We start from the raw sequence: 22,321 nt of genomic DNA on the forward strand, positions 1-22,321 counted from the left end.
CCTCTTGACCTTGATATTTGGGTTCATATAGTTTCACACCTCCTACCTCCATTTGAAGCTTTTCATTTGCGAGTAAGTCTGGTTCCTCATTATGAGTTCTCACAATGTGTTGTACATGTGTTGCTTTAAAACCCTTCATCAAAGCTCTTACACTACTAAGCCACTCAAACAATGTACGATTCTTGCACCTCCAAGTCCCTTGGATTTGCCTGACCACTAGCAAAGAATCACCTTTTATAATAAGTCTTTGTATGCCTAATTCTTTGCATTCTTCTAACCCAAGGGTTAGAGCAGCATACTCAGCCTCATTGTTAGAGTGAACATTGGGTAGAGTGATACCTTTTCTAACCATTACCTCCTTTTGTGGGTTCAAAATGATGATCCCCCCTACTGCTTTGTCTTGTTGGCGTTGATAAGCTCCGTCAAAGCATAAAGTATGGGCATTATCAATCTCCTTCACTTTGCACTATTTTGAGCCTTCCTCTCTTTGTAGTCGTGATCCTTCCCTTTCTCTCACTTTGTAGGTGAGAATGTCTACAAAGTCCTGCTCTTGTGCTATCTTCTACAAGGAAAGTGTATTCAAATTCTTGGACTTCAAGCACCCACTTGGCTATTCTAGATGAGAGGCTCATGTGTTGTACTACATATGGTAGATTGTGATCTAAGGTGAGAAAAACAAATGTCACAGGAAGAAGATACGATCGAAACTTCCTTACCGCAAACAAGATTGCAAAGACCACTTTCTCCATTTCAGTGTATCCCTTCTCGGCCGGAGTCATCACCTTGCTTGCAAAAATAGATCGGCCTCATGTATGATGTTTTAGGATCTTTTTCATCAAAACAACACCAATTGCTTCGAAACCTACACTTGGAGTGACATAGTAGGTCTCCTTTGGATCTGGTGGCATTAGGATTGGGAGAGAGCTAAGAATGCCCTTTACTTCCTCAAAACATTTTTCATGTTCCCTCCCCCATTCAAATGTAGATTGGTTTGCCAACCTATGCAAAGGGGCAATGGCTTCTGCTAGGAGATGGATGAAGCGAGACATGTACCTCACTTTGTGGTTGAAGGTCATTAGATCCTTAGTTGTTGTTGGTGGAGATAATGACAAAGGCCTCTAATTTAGAGGGATCCACTTGAATTCCTTGTGAAGAAACCACATGGCCTAGAAAAACCACCTGAGATTCACTGATATGACACTTCTCTGGGTTGAGTTGTCCCCCAAATTGATGGAGCCTCTTAAGCCCCTCTTCAACCCTTTGGTAGTGAAGTGATCTACAACTATAAATATAGAAATCATCCATAAATACTCTTATAGATTTTCCAAAGAATGGTTGAAATACAAATATTGAGAATCTCATAAAGGTGCTAGGAGCATTGGTGAGCCCAAAAGGCATTACTCTGAATGCAAAACATCCCCAAGGTGTGATGAAGGTGGTTTTTGGTTGGTCCTCTTCTGCTATTCTAATTTGAAAATATCCTAAATACCCATCACACACAGTGTAGCATTCATGACCTACTACTTCATTCAAAAATTCATCTTGGAAAGGGAGAGGGAAGTGGTCCCTCTTTGTCGCAGCATTGGGGGGTTTGTAATCCACATAGACCCTCCACTTACCATTCTTCTTGGGAGTGACTACAATAGGTGATACCCATTTGGAGTTGGATACTGGATAGATGAAGCCAGCCTTCAAGAGTCGATTCCCTTCTTGTAGGAGAGCCTTTTGTTGCACAGATCCTAGTCGCCTTAACTTTTGAGCCACGGGTTTGGTCCCTGGTTTCAATTCAATTCGATGCTCTATTACATCTACACCTCTTATTTGTGAGTAGTCAGTGATAAAAAATTTGGGATACCTCCTTAACATATTGATGTTGGACCTCTTCTCCTCACAAGTAAGATCTTTTGCAAGCATCTTCTCAAATCCTTCTTCAAGGTGGTGGCATCTTTCATCCCCTCATGTGTGATTGTGTGTTGGATTTTCTTCTACGGAAACATCTTGGGTGTTGGCGTTAAATACAATTCCCATTACCTCCAAAGAAGACTCCTCTTCACTAGTTGATGCACTGGTTGATGCTTCCTCATCACCTGAGTAAGGACTCTCCTCCTCGCTCTCTTCATCTGCCGTGGTTTCATAGTTGATATCTAGTTGCTTTCCTTCTCGCCAACCATACACCACCGGTTGACCCTTCTTAAGAATCAAACAACCACTTTCCCATTTTTGATCTGTATTCACAGGAATGAGCCAAGGCCTCCCTAGGATGATGGGATAGCCCTCCCCCTTATCTGGCATGATATACATATCCACTCGTGCATCTATGCTACATACAGAGACTTTTACATTTTCAATGATCCCCAAACACTTCACACTTGAGTTGTTGGCTAGCCTAGCTTGACAATTAGAGGACTTTGTAATTTCAATCCCTAACCTATTCATTGATTTTTCCGTGATCACACACATTTGAGCTCCACCATCAACATATACATTAGACACCTTTTTACTCCTTATGTAAGCATCCACAATGGGTTCCACATATTTTTGTAGCTTTGAGGACACAACCTTAATGGAAAGATTTTCTTTCTTCTTTGGAATTCTTGTACCTACCAACTTTGGCCATTGCCTTCTTACTTTGGCTGATAGGTGGAGAAGTTGAGGCCATGAAATGTTTGGCTTTTGGGTTTTTAAATCCGCGAGGATGTTGTAGGGCTCTAGCTCCTTTCCCAATGGGAAGTCGTTGATACCGATTTCCCTTCGCCTTGATCTTTTCTTCCTGCTACTTTCAGATTCTTCCATCTTTGACTTCTTCTTCTTGTCCCTTCTGGCTAAATTTGTTCCTTCACTTCTCATGTCTTCATCCTTATCATGTGATCTTGTGCGTTTTTCTGCCAGCATAACATCAAAGTTTAGAGTATGCTCATCTATTACCTCTTCTAGCTTGATGATATTGACTCCTCTTTCTTCCTCCTCATGTGGGATGGGAGGTATATTTGCTGCTGGTGGTGGTCGACGAAGGATTTGTGGGCCTTGATCTAGTTCTTGCTGCACAGTGAGAGGAGGCAGTCTAGGGCGATATATGTCTCCCGGAAGTCGCCTTGGATGTGGACAATTGTACATTCCATGGCCCATTTCATTGTAATTCCAACATCGCAACTCTTGAGCTTGTCTTCGTTGATTGCGATTACCTTCTCTTGGTTGTCGTTGTTGAGGTAGGCCCTGTGCAAGAGGGGCCCTAATTAGTGGTTCCATGGTTTGTGAAGACTCCCTCTCACTCACTTCATTCAAACCCCTTGCTTTATGTGCTTGGAAGTGTAGTTTTCTAAACTTGATGATGGCTACCTCACGTGCTTCTTCGAAGGTGGATGGGAATTTTAGCTCTACTTTAGCCTTTAAAAGTGGATACAAGCCAACCATGAATCTCTCTTTTTTTAGAAAGTTAGGTGCACCACCATGATTTTCTAATGTAGCCTCCCACCTACCCCATAGATTGACAAAGGTTGCTTCATAAGAGGGATAGTCTTCAAGTGATACCTGCTTATGTCCAATAAGACATTTCCATAGTCCTTCAGAAGTATCACCTTGCCCGAACTTGAAGAGGAAGCTTGCTCGCAATCTCTCCCAGTTGGACTTGATTTGGGGTTGCAAGGTCTCATACCATGCTTTAGCTTCTACTTTTAGAACCAACGGGAAGGCTCGTAGCTTTACTTCCTCTTCATCTCTCCCGGATACGAGATGTGCCATCTCCAAGTTGTCAAGAAACGCTTGCGCATCTTCCCTACTTCTTGCATAAAACGTGGGAAAAGAACTTGACATTTTGTTTAGACTTTTTGATTTTTTTTTCAAGAAACTTTTCTCTTACAGGCCACACAAGATTGATGACACTATAAATCTGATTACATTAAAATGAAGATGTACACATCCATTGTTAATTCGTACTTTACCATAGGTAGAATAAATGGATTAATTGAAGCATTGATTTCATTGAGGCGAGTGGATCCAAATATCCTCCATATGATAGATTGAAACCTAAACTTAGTTGCAATGATTATATGAATGGATTGCCGAGAAATAGGCCTAAAAGGTTCATTGTTTTGATCTTGATTCATGTGCTACTCCTCGTTGTTGGTTTGAAGACCTCGTTCCTTCATATGGCCCTTGAGAACCCCTTCACCACTCCTTGTTCCTGCCTTTAAAACAAAATGAACACGTGAACATCAAAAGAAGTTTCATAATTGATGACTGGAAGTATAATTGGATTGGGTTATGCTAGTATTTCTCTAAGTCTTTTTGCACCAAACATAAAAACAATGCGTTGCGTGAAAAAGACTTTTCTATCTATGTGAACATTTACTCTAATGTGTTGTGCAAAATCAAATGGATAGATGGGAACTCCATTGTTCATCACTAACAATTTGAAGGTAACTTGGAAATATGTTCCTCAGTGGGGGCACCACTTTATGAGGGCGAGCTTTTTGAAAATGGGTCCTCTAAACCCAAACCAATGGGCCTACCCTCACAAAATGTTCGTAAAGAGGTACGCACACTACTTGGGGCACCACCTTCTTTTGGGAGTGGAGAAGGAAACCAATGAAAATAACACTTGCACTCACCCACTCAAGCAACACACTTTGAAAACCCCTTACTCTATATACACTTTGGACACTTGACACCATCAACGATTATGCAACCCAATGCTGTGCATCAAATGAAATATGCAATTTGTGGAATAGCATTCACCTTCTCCCCATAAGAATACCCATGATACATCCAAACTCCTCCTCTCTCAAGCACTCATATCAAAATCATAAGTAGAAGACTTGCCTCTCAAACACAGAAAAAAATCACCTACATCGAACTATTACACTTTGCATAGAGAGCTCATCTCCATCTATGTAATGCCGTGACAAATAAAATCACCATGAGAGGTAGCCACATGCATATGTAATGAATCAAAAGAGAGTTGGAGTGAGAAATTTTTTTAGACCAATTGAATAAGTGTGGAGAAACAAACGAATGGTAAATTGAGAGTAGAACACTTACTTGATTTCTCGCACACCTTTTAAGGGGAAGACGAACGCTGGCTAACCATCATGAATTGTGACACTTGAATGTTTTGAAGATGATTTAATGATCATTAACATAAACATGAGAGAAATCATGATGTATTTACAAGTTATTGATGTGCTACAATGATTTATTGGGTTGATGGAGTAAGAGATTGTAGAATAGAAAGAGTGGAGAATAGAGTTGCACTTCCTCCAAAGAGGAGGGTTAGGAGGGAGGATGTGAAAGAGGGAGAGTTGGGGTTTTCTCTACTATTGATCAAGAACAACATGAAAATGAAAATATAGGTGTGTGTCCTTGAGTCTCTCCAAGGGGGGCTATTTATAGTTGTGTAGGAGTGGGAATATGCTACACTTAATTAGGGTGAGTGATTAGCCCTAATTAAGTTTCCTTTGACCACTCATTGAATATTGGACATAAAATGGACTATTTATTCACCAAAAATATCATTTTAGACCGTGAAGGCTCCATAGGGGTGCATAATGTAGGTGGGCCCCACCATGAGGCCCTACGGGTGGCTCCTGCAGGGTATCTCAACTTGTCTGTCTTGGCATTGAGAAAGCATCTTTAGGTTGGTCGCATCACATGCAAGTGACCTTGAACACTCATTGCTCTTCTAGAAGATGAGTAGGGGCAAAATAAGATCTCACCCTCTTGATTTATTTGATTTACAGTTCCCTTTTGCTGCGAATCTGACAAATTTACACTATTTTGACCATAACTTTTTACCTGTAGCTTCAAAAGGAAAATTTGACCTTCTCAACATGTTTGATATGAATTTGGACTATTCTTCACGCCCATGCACGAAGGAATTCAGTTTGGAAGGTCCACACTAGGCTAGGGAACCTTTTGCTTCCAAGTCTTCTTGTATGGGCCCTTTGCTTGTATGCATCCAAGGGAAATCATGCTTTTTCAAAAGGGTATGATGCTTAAACAAATAGAGGAGGGCCCAATATTATTTGCTTGTGAAAAGAATGTACAACTTGAGTCTTTTTGAAAGGAGAAAAACTATATGTATATTCTTAAGAGATATTGGGCCACCTATGTAGGGGGGATAGAAGACTTGTAGAGATGGACCATAATCTTTGGTAAAGACAAGTGGAGAGTTGATTCTCCATGGTAATTTATCTATATGGGATGGAAGATGGATATATTATTTTTCTACTACTAATTTACAAGAGGTAAGAAAGTTTGGGGATAGATAGTTGGTTATTGTATCCTTAATTTTATTTACAAAGAAAAAAAGAAAAGGGTGGTAATATAAATATATGACTAAGGTGACATTTTCGGGAAGAGTACAGTGTATGTGTTGCCACAAAGGTTAAACAAAGAGGGGGAATTTACTCTAGATAACTTAATAGCGTAGAAAAATATATACACATATGAGGAAGAGGACATTTAGTAGGCATAAAAATGCTGCAAAAAGATGGTTACCATTTTATGCCACTCATTGTTAAGGAGATAAAGAAAAATTGTTCAAATCTTAAAATATCTGGAGTAAAGCTACCCAATGGTGACTCCTACTTGTTGGAGCCTATGGGCTTTTCTCAAACCTTGGTGAAGGTTGATCATGACGGAGTGACAATGAAAAAAGCAGGGTAGGTGGAGCTTCAAGACGACACTCCAAGTGAGAACTTCATAGAATTCTATATTGAGGGATTTAAGAAATTTAGTCAAAATTTAGGTAAATTGAGTAGCACAAAGAATAATAAGAAGCAAAAGAATGAAGACACAGGTAAAGCAAGTCAAGCTAAGACTCTCAAGGAGAGTCAGACTTCCTCACTTGGAGACAATAGTAGAAATGTAGTCGTAGAAAATCTTTAAAATATACCCTTACAGACTCAAGAAGCAAGAGATTCTAGTGGACTTGCAACCTAGTATTTTAAACACCCTCAGTGGAAGTGGTTGTGGACTCAGTATCCTTAGCTGTGCTGGACTGTATTATACAACCGAAAGAAAAAGATCTTGATAAAGAAGCTACCAAAACTTCTAAGTGTGGGCTAGATGGATATGTTGCAATTAAACACTATTTTCAATTTGGTGTACAATTTACCCAATTTGGTGTACAATTTGGTGTACAACCTTGCACCAGATGGCTATAAATGCAGACCATTGTTAGATGTGTATGTGAAATGCCTCTTGAAGTAATTTGCAGGGCACTCTAGGCTAGTCTCCAATGCAGCAGACCTTATGTCGTATAACCCAATTACAAAAATGCCTTTACAAACAACTGAAGTTCATGGAGACAAGTGATCAATATACCAGTATTGGATTATATCTGGTCAGCATTCCATCACAGAGGCTATAGTTTTTTTTCATAACAACATCACTAAGTATGCTTTGAGAAAAGAGTTCTACAGCTTTAGAATTGCAAGGATAGTGGTAGACGCTCCTAAAGAGGTTGTTGTTCGAATATCCAAAATCAAGAACATGGAGAGAATAATAGCAATGAAGCAACAACCTTATGTGGAGGTCTTAAAGCATGGTCGTTGTCAATGGCTTGCATATTCTAAACCAACAATACCCAAGGCAGGAGTTCCTATCGATCATCCGAGTTGACCACCTTGGGATGTAAGTTCCACTTTCCTATGTTTGTTTTTGTTACAAATATGTCTTGAAATAAAGTTAATTTTCTTTTCTTTATTGTTTATTCTCTTCATGAGTTGTACGCAATGTCTAAATCTCCTGCTACAAAAAGCAAAGGAGAAAAAGCCAATTCCTTAGATAACTAGGGGATGTGTGCAGTGAATCATTGCAAAAAGTAATGGCACTTCTAGTTTGCAATTCCTTTTCTCATGGAAAATCAAGTGTGCTAGAAAGAATTTGGAAGGCTTTGAGTTTCTTTGCAGTGAGAATAGCTCTACAATTCTTGTAGGTGTTTGTATCATAGATACAACACACAAAAGTGTTACATCTAGTGGTTGGAGTGCTACCCAATTTAGTAAAGTAATTGATGGAGTATGTGGGGTAGCACATCAACCATGAGAGTTTTTAACTGCCATCTTAGTCAAATATCAGCATGCTGCTTCCTTAGAGAAGGCAATTTCTAAAAAATCTAACTCGTATGAAATGCATGTGTGTTTGTATCATAGATACAAACACACAAAAGTGTTACATCTAGTGGTTGGAGTGCTACCCAATTTAGTAAAGTAATTGATGGAGTATGTGGGGTAGCACATCAACCATGAGAGTTTTTAACTGCCATCTTAGTCAAATATCAGCATGCTGCTTCCTTAGAGAAGGCAATTTCTAAAAAATCTAACTCGTATGAAATGCATGTTCTACCTCTGAGCTCCTTAATGGGATCAGATACCATCCAAACATGTGCTCTTTACGAAGTAATTCTTGGGGTTTGGATATTCTTCGGTCAAGGAGAGCAGTACACCAACTACTCTAGTGTTGAAGAGTCACTCCTGGAGCCAATGCATACTCTGCATCAACCACGACAAGTATGATGTTGTGACATGGTCAAAGCTTTTTTTGTGCATCGTGCAATCAAATGAATCTGTGTCAAAGAAAATGATCAAGTAAAAGAAATCTTCTCATTAGGCTATGGGACTAAAGAAGCACTACAACAAGAGAGAAATGTGATATTAGTTGCATGTACTAGTTATCGAATGACGCAATTGGAACCTCTTTGCCATTCCATAGTGGAAGAAGACCTTGATCTTAGAAGGTGGGAATGTGTGGATACCACAGAGAAAGTCAATGCCAAGGATTCAGAGGAAGATGAAATTGAAGAACCATTGGATGCAAGTGTTGATGCCACTCTAAATTCTACAGGAAACAGGTTAAGCTAGCCACCCATGATATTACATTACTGATATTTATATTATTATTTTTATCATTTTATTTTATTTGTCCCGTCTCAAATACGCCCATGATGTTAAAAACATTGACGTTTGGTTTGTTATTTTTCTCAATTTATTTTCTTTGAAAAAATGTGAACTTGTGAGTTTGCGTTTTTTCACAATAAATGAATTAGACTTAAGTGTATGATATTATATGGAGATGTTGTGGAAAATAGAATTCTACATATATATATGGTGATAAGATATATTATGTAATACTTTAAAGTTAGTTGATCATATGAGGTTTGGGAAGAACACCCTATGACTTGAGGATCATAGAGTTCTTTGTACATGTGGCACCCTATGGGCCTAGGACCATAGAATCCCCCAAAAGCAATTGGGATATCCTACAACCTTACAAATGTAGGGTGATTACATAGAATCTCTAAAAGGGCTCATAAGAATTTGGGCTACTCTATAGCCTTAGGTCCATAGGGTATCAACATAGAATCCCCCAAAAGCATTTGGGATACCCTAAAATCTTACCAATATAGGGTGATTAGATACAGTCTCTAAAAGGGCATATAAGCATTTGGGCTACTCTACAGCCTTAGGGACATAGGGTGTCAATATAGAATCCCCCAAAATCATTTGGGCTACCCTACAATCTTACGGATATTGGGTGATTACATAGAGTGTCTAAAAGGGCACATAAGAATTTGGGCTACTCTACAGCCTTAGGGCCATAGGGTGTCAACATAAAATCTCTAGAAGAAAACATAAGTTATCCAATAGCATTTTGGGATACCCTAAGTCCTTAGGGCCATAGCGTGCTGACATAGAATCTCCACAGGGGCACTTAAACCACCCCAGGGATGAAAATCACCTAGCTCCATATGGACACATCTTATAAAATATCACATGACACCATGTGGTCTTTAGCCCATAGGTTGGTTATTCTAGGTCACCTAAAGACTCTTTAAATGTTTCAAAAACGATATTCTTTGGTCTTAGTATCTTGTTGAAGATCTTAGGGTCATGATGTGCGAATACCAGACCGATCTTATGGAAGAATATTTGGGAGAAGATATGTCAACTTATTGCCTTGGAATCATAGGGTTCATATACATTAGGGACATATATTACTTAGCTTGTGATTAAGGTTTAATATTCTATTGATAATGAAATAAGGTAGAAAAAGAAAAAAGTTTTTAGTCCTTAAAATTCCAAAATGAGTGTCAAAAATTGATTTATGATCATTTTTGGTTGGCTTCTATTGTGAATTGATGGTGTAAGCGTTTGAAATAATTATCTTTGTATTGAAAATAACTAGACTAAACGTATATTCAACATTTATTGTAAATGCTAATTACTCGCTTAGATAGTAAACATCGAGTATCAAAGTGAAAATGGTTTATGAAGCATTTGTCCTTTGGATTATGTGAAGATGTAGTTCTTCAATTGTAAGAAGATTTTATTCAAAGATATAAAGTGCGATTATTTTGGTCCAAACCATGATTTTTTTTCCCTTCTAGATGATGCAAGGAATTGAAATTCATATCTTGAAATTTTTTTAATAGAGGAAAGCTAGGACTAGTACAATTTTTTAGCTTGTCATGTAGCAATCGGAACATTGTATCAAGGTTTGTTGCAAAGAAGTGATTGTATAATGTATGACAATTGTTTAAGTTTGTAAAGTGGATTCTATTTTTAGGTATTAGATCAAAGACAACCAAATGTATTGAAGTGAAAGTCTTAGACCTATTAATGAACATTGTGGATGTGTTTGCACTTTCAAAAATCTTCCTTTTGAATTTTGTGACCTTGATTAGTTTCTTGAGCATGTTCTCCTAATATATCACAGATATGCCACCCTTTCAATTATTTCAAAAATTCCAACGTCCTATATTTTTGAAGATTTTCTCAGACAAACAAATTTACATACAAGGTTATTAGGAACATTGAGAAAAGTAAATGTGTTATTGAATTTAATAATATAAAAAATAATTATTTCTGATCATGTGACTTTAAAATCAAGAAAACCATGAAATTCAAGACTTAGAAAACTATTTGGCATTTAAAATGAGCACCTATAAAGCTATTGTTGATTCTCTTTTCAATGCTCCCATTTTCACTTTGAAATATATTGTTAGTATTATTTGTATTTTTCTCTTTCCATAAGGGCATAGGTTATTGTCCAAATCCAAACTCCGTTTATAGTCAACACTTACAAAGGACCCTATGGTCTTCAGGCCATACCAGTGGCATAGTTTATGCATCACTTGTTTTTAACATATTTGGACATATTGTGTGATGGTCCAAGTGACACTTAAGAAGCCAAGATAGATAGGATTTATGTAACACTGCACACTCTTATGTTAAAATCATACCATGCTATGGTCAAACCATACAAAGGGCACCCTATTCCCCTTGGTCCATAGGGTCCCAATATAGAGCCCCTATAGATACAATTAGGTCACCAATGATCTTGGGGCCATTGATTACTCCTTGTTTATAGTAAATTAATATGTTAAAGCATAGGGCACCTTTGCCACCCTATGGCCATAAGTCCATAGGGTTGTCTTACTAACATAAAGGGAACTATATTATGTTGAGGAAAAATATCAGAGGGTTGTGACGAGATGACCAAAATGTAACCTATGTCCAAAGGCTATAGATTGATTTCATTTTATCTGCAAGGTACTCCATATAGTCACTATATCCATAGGGTTATAGGTGGTACATATATAAATCATTCTACAATACTAGGACTATAATTCTCTCTCTCTTTATAACCTATATACTTTTTTATTGTCCTAGTTCCATAAAAAGGCATATTTTTGGCTTTCATAGAGTCTTAAAAATATCCACAAAGAGCATCTATGGCCATTAGGCCATACGCTAAATTGTGGGCTTCTTCTAAAACCTATTATCAACAACCTTGTATCAAAGAATACCATACTATGGTCAAAAAACCATACAAAGGGCACCATATTGCCCTATGACACCCTATGGCCATAAGTCCATAGGGTTGTATAACTAAAATAAATGGAAAACCCTTTGGAACTATGATCTATGTTATGTTGAGAAAAAGATCAAGGGGTTGTTGTGAGATCACGAAAATGTATCCTATGCCTAGAGGCTATATATTTATGCTAGTTCTCTATAAGGTACCATATAGGTCCTATAGCCTCATGGCTATAGGGTGGTACATATATAAATAATTATAAAATATTAGGACTATAATTTCATCTCCTTTGATACCTATAAGAAATCCTTTTTCTACCCTACAATTCCACGGTCAAAGGATGTCAATATAGATGCTCTAGAAGGACACCTAGAAGTTCAAGAAGAAATGGACGGGTCCGTACAAAGTGCATAAAGACTTTCCGAATGGAACCTATCAGCTGGTGAGAGCCAATGGCAAACATTTGAGGCATAGGGTGAATGGTGTATAGCTCAAGGTGTACTTTGACAGGGGGTTAGTGCCTGATGTACACCAGATTGTAGCTAGGGGGGTTGGGCAACCAACCTAGACAGAGGGAGCTTATGAAGAGAGACGACACCTTGTACATACTCTGTACATAGCATGTACATACAGCTATGGTTTTTTGCTTCATTCCATGCTTGTCAAGTGTTGCAGTTTTCAGGTTCAAAGGTGTACTTTTAGTTGAGCATGAATGCTCAACAAGAGGGTTGGGCAATGATGGTGCAGCTAAAGTTGATCAGAGCTAAGTAGTGGTCTATGCCAGGCAAAGGGTGCAATCGAGTGCGGTGCATAAGGCTAGGGCAGGTGTCGATGCCCTTGGCAGCCAAATGATAGCGGGAAAGTATGCCTGATGCGGTTTTTTAGGCCAACAGTGATGAGGAATGGTCCAGATGAGATGACACGTCAAGATGTCCAAAATGCCAAAACCGTGTCCTGAAAGGTAGTGCTTAGTGTGCTCCAGAATCCGGTCTAGACGGCTCGTCAAACGGAGTCCCGGGGCTCTAGATATTGCAGTTTATAGAAAGGGTGTGTAGCAGATCCCTGACGGGTAGGGCTGCTGGGGACAAGTGGCCCGGGTTGATGTCAATGCATATGTGTGTAGTGATAGAGTTATGGAGCATGCATGTCTTCTCGGATCGTGAATCGAAGCTCTGGATAGCAAGTTATGGCCATTTGAAGATTTTCTGGGGGCCGGGTCTGAGCCCACTTGGCCACATTGGAATATGTGCCATCTGGCGGTTTTTGAGCCTTGCCAAGGTTCTCGGTGGGAATGTTTACCATGTGCAGCTAGTCGAAATCGACTGCACGTCCATCGGATGCTCGGTCGGTCAGATACAATGAAATGAAATTGGGAGCATTTGGGCGGTGAACAATCGCAGATGTTTTTTCCTTGTTTTGGAGGCCTTAGTTCGAGGGCGCCGAGGGTTTGAAATGCAAAGATGACAGGTGTAGACGGGGCCGGGAATGTGGAGTCTCCGTTGGTTTCTTTTGCTTGGCAATCGAGTCCGGGAGCCACAAAGGGAAGCTTATAGAAGGAGGCCAAAAAATTTTGATGGTTTTCATTCTTCATGTGAAGTATTTCATGGGGTTTGAAGGCCAAGGCATTGGAGGGTTCCACGTGGTGCACTGGATGAACCCACAGGCGGGAGCTGAAACTGTCGGACTTGGGCTATTTGAGCTCGGCCGTGAGGCTCTCATAGTGTCACAAAGGGAGAGAGAGGCTCCTTGGGAGCTCGTGGCCATGGCGTCCGTGCATGGCGCTGTTGTGGTGGCGCTGCAGGCAGAGGCACGGTGGTTTTGGGTGGCGTTTCCCGTGGACAAATTTGGTCCAAAAAATTTTTGAGGACAATGTGGGCCCTTAGGGGCAACGACGGCGCCGTCGTTGTTCCCTAGAGGCTGCTTGTGTGTAGAGTGAAGTATGAAGCCTCGGGATAAGCACCAAGCTAGTCAAAGTCAAGCTGAGCCTCCCAAGGGGAGTGCCACATGTCGGCCTACCACAAAAAATGCCTAAAAACTCAAAAAACGAGCCCAATAAGGGGGCTAAACTTTCTGTAACAAGGGGCTTCTGAGTTCTTTTGCACTATACATGTAAGGAGGAGAGAGAGAGAAGCTCAGAGAAGCATTGTAATGGGGTTTTGAAGCTGTTAATGAACAATCCTCTTGGCCAATTGTGTCGGGTGTCGTCCCCCCTTCCCCTTTTCTCTTTGTCGTCTCGTCTGTTGCCAGCCGCGGTGCCGGTGAAGCGTGTGTATGCCCGGATCGTTGGTGCTTTACAAAAAGGGAGAGAGAGAGAGAGAGAGAAAGAGAGAGAGAGAGAGAGAGAGAGAGAGAGAGAGAGAGAGAGAGAGAGAGAGAGAGAGAGAGAGAGAGAGAGAGAGAGAGAGAGAGAGTAAGTGTATGTGCGGAGGGAGGCAGAGGAGGTGCAATGAGGTGTGGACTCATTTTGCAATCTTGGAAAGCGTGTGTGCGCTTGGGAACTGTGAAAGTGAGGTGGATTATGCGCAAATTGTCGTTTTTGAAGGTGTTTTCGAGTGGATTGGGGTGTTGTGTTGACCCTGGGCTATAGAGAGGCGCTTTTGGTCGTGCCGGCTGTCGTCCCCCATTTCCCCTCTCCAACGTAAATAGTGCATAGAGAGAATTTTACTAGCATAGAGGCCGTCATATGGCCTTGGGGCCATAGGCTGCCAACATAGAGCATAGAGGGTTTTCTATTAGCACCTTGTTGCCCTTGGGATTCCATAGGTCCATAAAGTGGTTTTTGTATATGTAGTAGAGAATTCTCTCACAAAGGGCACCTTGGCCATCATCTAGCCCTTGGGCCATATGGTAGTAGCATAGAGGACACCATATAGCCCTAGGGTTTCTTTTTCCCAAGGGCCATACACTGCCAACATATAGTATACATGGTTTCTTTATAGAGCAAACCTTTTGGCCCTAGGCAATAGGGTGTCAACCTAGATCATATGATGTATCTTACTAGCATAGAAGGCACCCTATGAACCTGGGGCCATAGAGTATGAATGTAGGGCATAAAGGGTGTCTTCCTAGGATGAAGTGCACCTTGTGGCCCTAGGGCAACATGGTACCAACATAGAGAATAGAGGGTTTATTGCTAACATATCGGGTCTCTTTCTAGGATAATGGGCACCCTATGGCCATAGGGTGCCAATATAGAGTCTCTACAATGGCACCTAGGCCACTGAATTGCCTTGAGACTATAAGGTGGTCTTTGCAAATGTGGTATGGAATACTCTCTAAGGTCATGTTTTCCACCCCATGGACCGTGGGACCATAGAGTGCCAATAGAGAGCATATAGGGTTTCATACTAGCATAGAGACCACCCTTCGGCCCTGGGGCCATAGGGTGTCAACATAGTCCCTTGGGGTGGAAACATAGATCATAGAGGGTTTCTTACTATCATGGAGGACACCTTGTGCCCTTGGAGCCATAGGGTGCAAACATACAACATGGAGGGTTTCTTGCTAGCATAGAGAGCACCCTATGGACTTGGGGTCATACGGTTCCAACAAAGAGCATAAAGGGTTTTTTGTTAGCATAGAGGATAGATTGTTTCCCTAGGGCCATAGGATACCAAAATAGAAGAGTCTTAAGAAGGGCACCTAGGCCACTAAATCACGTTGGGGCCATAAGGTGGTCTTTGTGGGGAATGCTCCTAAAGGGTTCCTTGGCCACCCTATGTCCTCTGGTCCATAGGTTACCAACATATAGTTTAGATGGTTTCTTACTAGCATAGAGTGCACCTTGTGGCCTACGGTCTTTAGATGCTAATATAGAGTTTGAATGGTTTCTTACTAGGAATATGGGGCACCCTATGGCCCTGGGGCCGTAGGGTGCCAATGTAGAGCGAAAAGGTTTTCTTTCGAGCATAGGGGGCACCTTGTGGCCTAGGATTCATTTGATGCACCCTATGGCGCGGGGGCTGTAGGTTGCCAATGTAGAGCATAGATGTTTTCTTTCTAGCATAGAGGGCACCTTGTGGCCTAGGGGGCATTTGATGCTCCCAATGTAGAGCATACAAAGTTTTGTAGTAGCATTATAAAGGGTTACTTGTGGCCCTCAAGTCTCCATAGGGTGCCAACATAGAGAATACAAGGTTTTTCTTACTACCATAGGGGACACCCTATGGCCCTAAGGCCATAGGGTTTCAATATTGAGCATAGAGGATTTTTTACTAGCGTAGAGGCTACCTTGTGACCGTAGGTCCATAGGGTGCAAACATAGAGCATAGAGGATTTCTTAGTATCATAGAGGGTACCTTGTGGCCCTAGGTCCATAGGGTGAAAACATGGAGCATAGAGGATTTCTTACTAGCACAGAGGGCACCCTATGGCCCAAGTTCAGGGCATTCTAGAGATTACTTAGGGCAAGCCATATAATAGAGAAATCATGGGTAAGGCTACAAGTCAAGAAGAAATGGTTGCTACCCTTAACATTCAAAATCATGAAGAGCAAGTAAAGTTTCAAGTAAATTCTTCAAAAGACATGCATGCAGATGTTATCCTTGGACATCAGCGGCGGTTAGACCAACACAAGGCGTACAAAGAAGATACAATGCTAATACTCTCTTCTCCAAGAGGTAGCCAAGAAAATTTACAGGTACCATTAATGATAGATTCAGAGTTGCAGAAGTCACAAGAGTTGAAGAGAAATCTTGTAGACAAAGGTAAAGCTAGAGTGGCCCTCCATCGACTAGCAAAGAAGGTATGACAAAATATGCCTTTACATCAAAGAACCCTCATGGATCAGCTTCTTCAAACAAGTCAGGCTTTCAAAATTTCAACCAATTACTGACCCAACGGAAACCTTTAGGGAGACTCCCAGAAAAGCAAAGGTATATCAGCCAAAGTACTCAAGAAGGCAAAGGAAATTCAAGCAAGTGTTTGTTCCGAGCAGTTTAGTCAAATTCAATGATTCGGTCTGGATTAAAGACAAGAAATTAACACAAAAAGACAAACACATAGGATGGATAGCATCACAATGGAGCTTAAAAGAACAAGAGTACTATAGAGGTAACATACATATATGGGTACCAAAACCGCAGGTTAGAGCATATGAAGTAACTTCAAGTCCCTCCCAAAAAAGAAGGCCCACTAGGTATCAACCTCGACAATATTCCAGAATACCTGAGAAGCAGGTATACAACAGAACAACATCGAAAGACGCTGAAGTCTACCACAACTCACAAGAGGATACAGAACAAAGACGGATCTCAAAGAATGTTCCTCTTGAAAAAGGAATCTACATAGGTTATAAAACGATTTGGCTACCAGTCAAATGCAACTACACTAAACCTACATGAAGATACCAAGAGCTCAACAAGACCTGCAGCTCAACAAAGTCAACAAAGGAGATACAAAGGTCATCAAGATATTTGGATCCCTAAGTCTTTCAATGCTCCTAGTCAAAAGCCAAATGCCGACAATGAACAGAGGCGTACAACAACATCAAAGACTTCTTACAAATATAGGCCAATTGGAGAATCAAATAGATAATGGAGTCTTCACAGTCAAAGAAGGACAATCCAACAAACGAGAATGCAGATTCAAAGATGATAAAACAGGTATGGCGAAAGAAACCTTCAATGCCAACTTGGTCCTTCACTAATCCTCTTTTTGAGGATTTAAGCTTACTTTTACTTGAAGAAATATTTGTAGTAAGCAAAAGAATGTAAAAAGTCAAGTCGCTAGGGTGCAAAAAACACTCTTTGGCATAATTAGAGTTGGGATGCTGAGCCATAAAATGAGCAAAGCTTAGTCCCAAAGCTTCAAATCATATTAGACTCTATGCTAAGAGTTGTAGTTATTAGGCTTACGCTCAAGCTAGAAAAGTTGAGCATATCTAAGTCGTGTTGCTCATGCTCGATGAGATGAACATAAGAGTGAAGTCTATTAACTTACAAATGGTCGAGTGTCGTAGAGTCCAACACTCACACACTGTGCACATTAAGATGAGAGCACATATCCACGACAAAGAAAACCATTCTTAAAGGGGTGTCAGATTGCAAAGCCATGTCATGTGCTTTTATAGCTACACCATCTTTCTGAAGAACCCCTCAAAATCCTTCTTGCACATCATATTGTTTTCCATGCATTTCTGTGTATGCACAAATAGGATGTCCCATCATCAATTATATGCATTAGACACTCTTTTTTGCTCCCTTCTATGCATGGACGACAACAAGTAACTCAATGTTCCATCATGCTACCATCTCACATTTGCTGCCTTTTTATTTCCATATCTATCAACAAATAATCCTGTGAGTACTTTATTAATATTTCCCATGCTAATAAGTACTCCAATAATGCACGTATCCCAAAGGCATTTTTTTCCCACTAGATTTTTTCCCTTTGGTCATCCATGTATTAGACTCTATCTAGAAACTCATCATTCTACTTCCCTTGTACATACTTCTAACAAATAAACAGTAGCTTCATCATAATGCTACTACAACGGACAAATGCAAGATCATCTCTCACAACCGACATATTTGGACCAATCAAGATGCTTCAACAAATTGAACCTCATCAACAAATTCAACGACAAATGAAGACAATCAGACCATCAAAAACCAATCAAAACATTCCCTTGCCTCCACGGACACTTTTCGAAAGCGCCCAAGGATGGGTACTAAAATTGAAATGGGGGAATGTTAATTGAGTCAATGTCAATTAACAGAAGCCGCTAAAATGTACTGCAGGACATACAAATGCACATCAAAGATCAACATGAACAAGCAGTAAAGATTGGAGTTACACATTTTTCAAAATTTCCCAAAATGGTCATGTATTATAAATTCTCGATTTATTTCAATCCATTGTAATAATTTAATGTGTTACGGGCTCAATGGGAGTTCCAAACTGTAAAGAATAGGTCAATTAGTGTGCCTAGATAGCAGATTCAGTAAGTGGTGGAGCCCTAAAGGCCTTGGACACCCGGACATTGCATATTTTTACCCTTGGTATATAGGTAGTGTGTAAAAGAAATTAGGGTTCTCAAGCTCATTTGTTGAGAGCACTCTTTGGTGAGAGCTCTTGAGGTGTGTGGCTATGGAGTTCTTGAGCTTCTCCTTGCTCATGTGACTTGATTAACACTAATCAATGCTTAATTATATTTCACTATGCTTCTCTCATGCTTCTTATGATTGCCTATGATGCTTTGATTAGCTAGATCATAACTAATTAGTGTGGTTAATCCCTCTCTAATCTTGTGTGATTGCCCTCTTTTGCTTTTGTGTGCACGTCGATTTGATTGGAGTGTAGTGCTCGATAAATCTATGTGTGTGTGCTTGCGATTGGTGTATTGCATGGTAGGACTAGTGTTGTGTGTGTCTTGAAATCATTAGTGTGTGTGATTGGGTTGATTAGAGGTGAAGAGAAGTGGATGTGGAGATTGCCCTTCATTGTGGCTTAGCTCCTCCATAAACTGAGAAGCTCACCTCATAGAGTTAACCATTTGTGTTGCGATGATCAGCTCACTAACCGTGTAAGTTTCTCCATGCCCTAGCCGGATAGCTCACCCCTCCGGATTGATAATTTTGTTGATCATTGGAGCTATGCAATGATGGAGACCCCCAACACCAAGAATTGTATAAAGCATCTAACAATTCAGTATGATCTCAAACAGACCTACATCAATAAATGATGGAGCAATGTTTTGTAACATTTTGTCATTTACAAAGATCTTTACGTACTCAGAGACTTTGTTAGAGTGCAAAGGGTTTCAAGATATAAGGAGGTACATGATTAATAGTTTTTTTAATTGTCTATCAATGCTATAAGTAACTTTTGAGTTTCGTGTGCCAAATGCCTTTTTTTTAATAAAGGTTTTATAGTTCTTTTCTTTGAAATTTGAGTTCATTGTGCCGTAAAGAACAATCTACATGGTCATAAGGTCAAATCTCACTCTAGGACCTTAGGGGATTCGCACTTTATGGTCTCAACACCCTATGACTCTAAGGCCATAGGGTCGAAGAGGAAGAAGAATCATCCATAGGATAAAAAAATAGTTCCTCGCATACCATCACTTTTCTTGCTTAGCATAGCATAATAGCATAGTAATGAAGAGTAAGAAGATGGAAAGCTTAAGCATTGAAGCATGGATCTTGGTTAGATTTGCATTCCATCGCCATGAGTGTTGGTGTAGGCTTTCCACTTCTCAACAATCTTGGAGAAGGAGATAAAACTCTTGCACTTTGCACTTCACACAACGAGAGAATGTGTGTGGTTGTGGGAGAGTATACCCCCTCTCATGCTTGGTCAACCTCTCTCCCTCTCTCTCTCTCTCTCTCTCATATTGTTTAATTATATCATTTAGACATGTGTCCTCTTTTTTCCCTTTGAAATAAATAACTTAATTATTTATTTTTATGCATCTAAATTCTCATTGGACCCCTTTATTAAATCCTATATACCAAATCGGATTCAATCACATCATGAGGGCCATATGTGGAGGATTTTGACATGTGTCTTTTATGTTTATTTAGTCATTTGGTTTGAATTGAACACTTCAAACACTTAGTAAATTAAGCATGAAAACCCTTTATACCTCTTGAGAGTTTATCTTTGAATTGAACACTTCAAGAACCTTAGTCATTTAAGCATGAGAATCACCTCAAGCTTGGGCAAGGTTCCCACAAACACTTTAAGCATTTTAGTTAGAAAGCCGACAAGCACCTCATGGCACTTGGATAGGATTCCCACCTCAAGGTCAACCCTAGCTTGCCTAAGGTCAAAGGACTTTTGAACACTAACTTTTTGAGTTCTTTAATGATGCATGTTGCTCTTTGATAGACTACCTCCTTTTGGACCTTTATTGAGATGTAACAATCTCTCCTCTTGGTCCCTTGCTGAGGTAAATATAAAAGCACTTATTGCACATTGGTCTTTGGTAGACCGTCTCCTTTTGGACCCCTATTGAGATGCAACCTTTTCTCGTTTTGGTCCCTTGTTGAGATAGGTCTAGAAGCACACATCTATATCCTAACTCTTGTTCCCCTTTTATCTTTCCATATGAAATGAACAGTTTAATATGAGAAAATAATTTGGTAAAGTTAGATATTATATTTTATGACAGCTATGAGCAGGGCTTGCCAAGAACCTTTTTTTTAGTTGAAGAAAATAAAGAGACCTCTAGGAATCTTTTGATTCTGAGGTCAAAATTTGAAGCATTTGTCATTTTGGTCCCCTGTTGAGATAGTTCTAAAAGCACATATCTATATCCTAACTCTTGTTCCCCTTTCATCTTCCTATATTAAATGATCAGTTTAATATGAGAAAAAAAATTGATAAAATTAGATGTTAGATATTATATTTTATGACAGCTATGAGCAAGACTTGCCAAGAACCTTTCTTTTTAGTTGAGGAAAATAAGGACACCTCTAGGAAACTTTTGATTCTGAGGTCAAAATTTAAAGCATTTCTCGACATTTGCACTAAAATTTTCAAAACTTTTCTAGTTTTCTTAAAGAAAATCTCAAAATTTGACTTAGATTTTAAAATTTTATCTTGCTAAAAAATCACTAAATCCTAGTTTTTTGTGAGCACTACCTATGATCCCTCTCGATCGACTTGAATCCTATCCTTACAGCAATTAAATTCGGGGTCTTAGCACTCTTATTGGTGAGCTTAATATTGTACACACATGTGATTGCGCTCTTTGTGCAGTATCTGTGCGATTTATGCTCTCTTTTGCATGTACATACGGTGTGCATTTGCCTTAGATTTCCTTGAATCTCCCATCACCAGTTTGATTCAGCACTTGTCGTGTAGTCTATGACATCTCTTTTGGTACCACCAAGGTGGATTCTAAGTAATCAACTTGGTGTGGCCAAGGTCAAAGCCTTGCTTCCCGTATCTTCTTCTAAATACAAAAAAGGCCCTAATTGGAAGGATAGCTTCATATATGATTTTCCGCATCAAAGAACACCCACCTCAATAATGGCATGGCCAGCCTTGCGTCTACAGTCTAAGCGAGTGACTAAAAACCACATACTATTCATAGAACCCCTTCACTTGCAATTTCTTGGACACTTCTTTCTGTCCTTCAATGCTAGAAAAACCCATTGCAAAGTGTTAATTTGCTATAAGTTATCCTATATATACTCTTTTCTTATATTGATATCCCTATATATGACTTTTGTATTTGCCAACCCTCGGCTAACTTAGCTTTGGCTAACTTAGCTTTGGACTATAAAAGCATGCAACCATGCTACTCCATTATTAGTTTTCACATTTGCATTCAACCGTGTGAAGATGTTGGGAAGTATTTGCAAGCTGAATGTTGACCAACCGCAAAGAAGGCAAGGTGCCATGCAAAGAGAGAGTGATGGGCTACATCAAACTCTTTTTTTTTTGTACGCACACACACATAGAAGGGCCAAGATTTCTTTAAAATCTGTAAACATTTCAAAAAATGCATTGGTGCACATTATCCTATAGCATAGGAAAACAAACTTTTTGA

The sequence above is a fragment of the Adiantum capillus-veneris genome, chromosome 5, assembly GCF_014529385.1.
Source record: "Adiantum capillus-veneris isolate H3 chromosome 5, ASM1452938v2, whole genome shotgun sequence".
NCBI lineage: Eukaryota > Viridiplantae > Streptophyta > Polypodiopsida > Polypodiales > Pteridaceae > Adiantum > Adiantum capillus-veneris.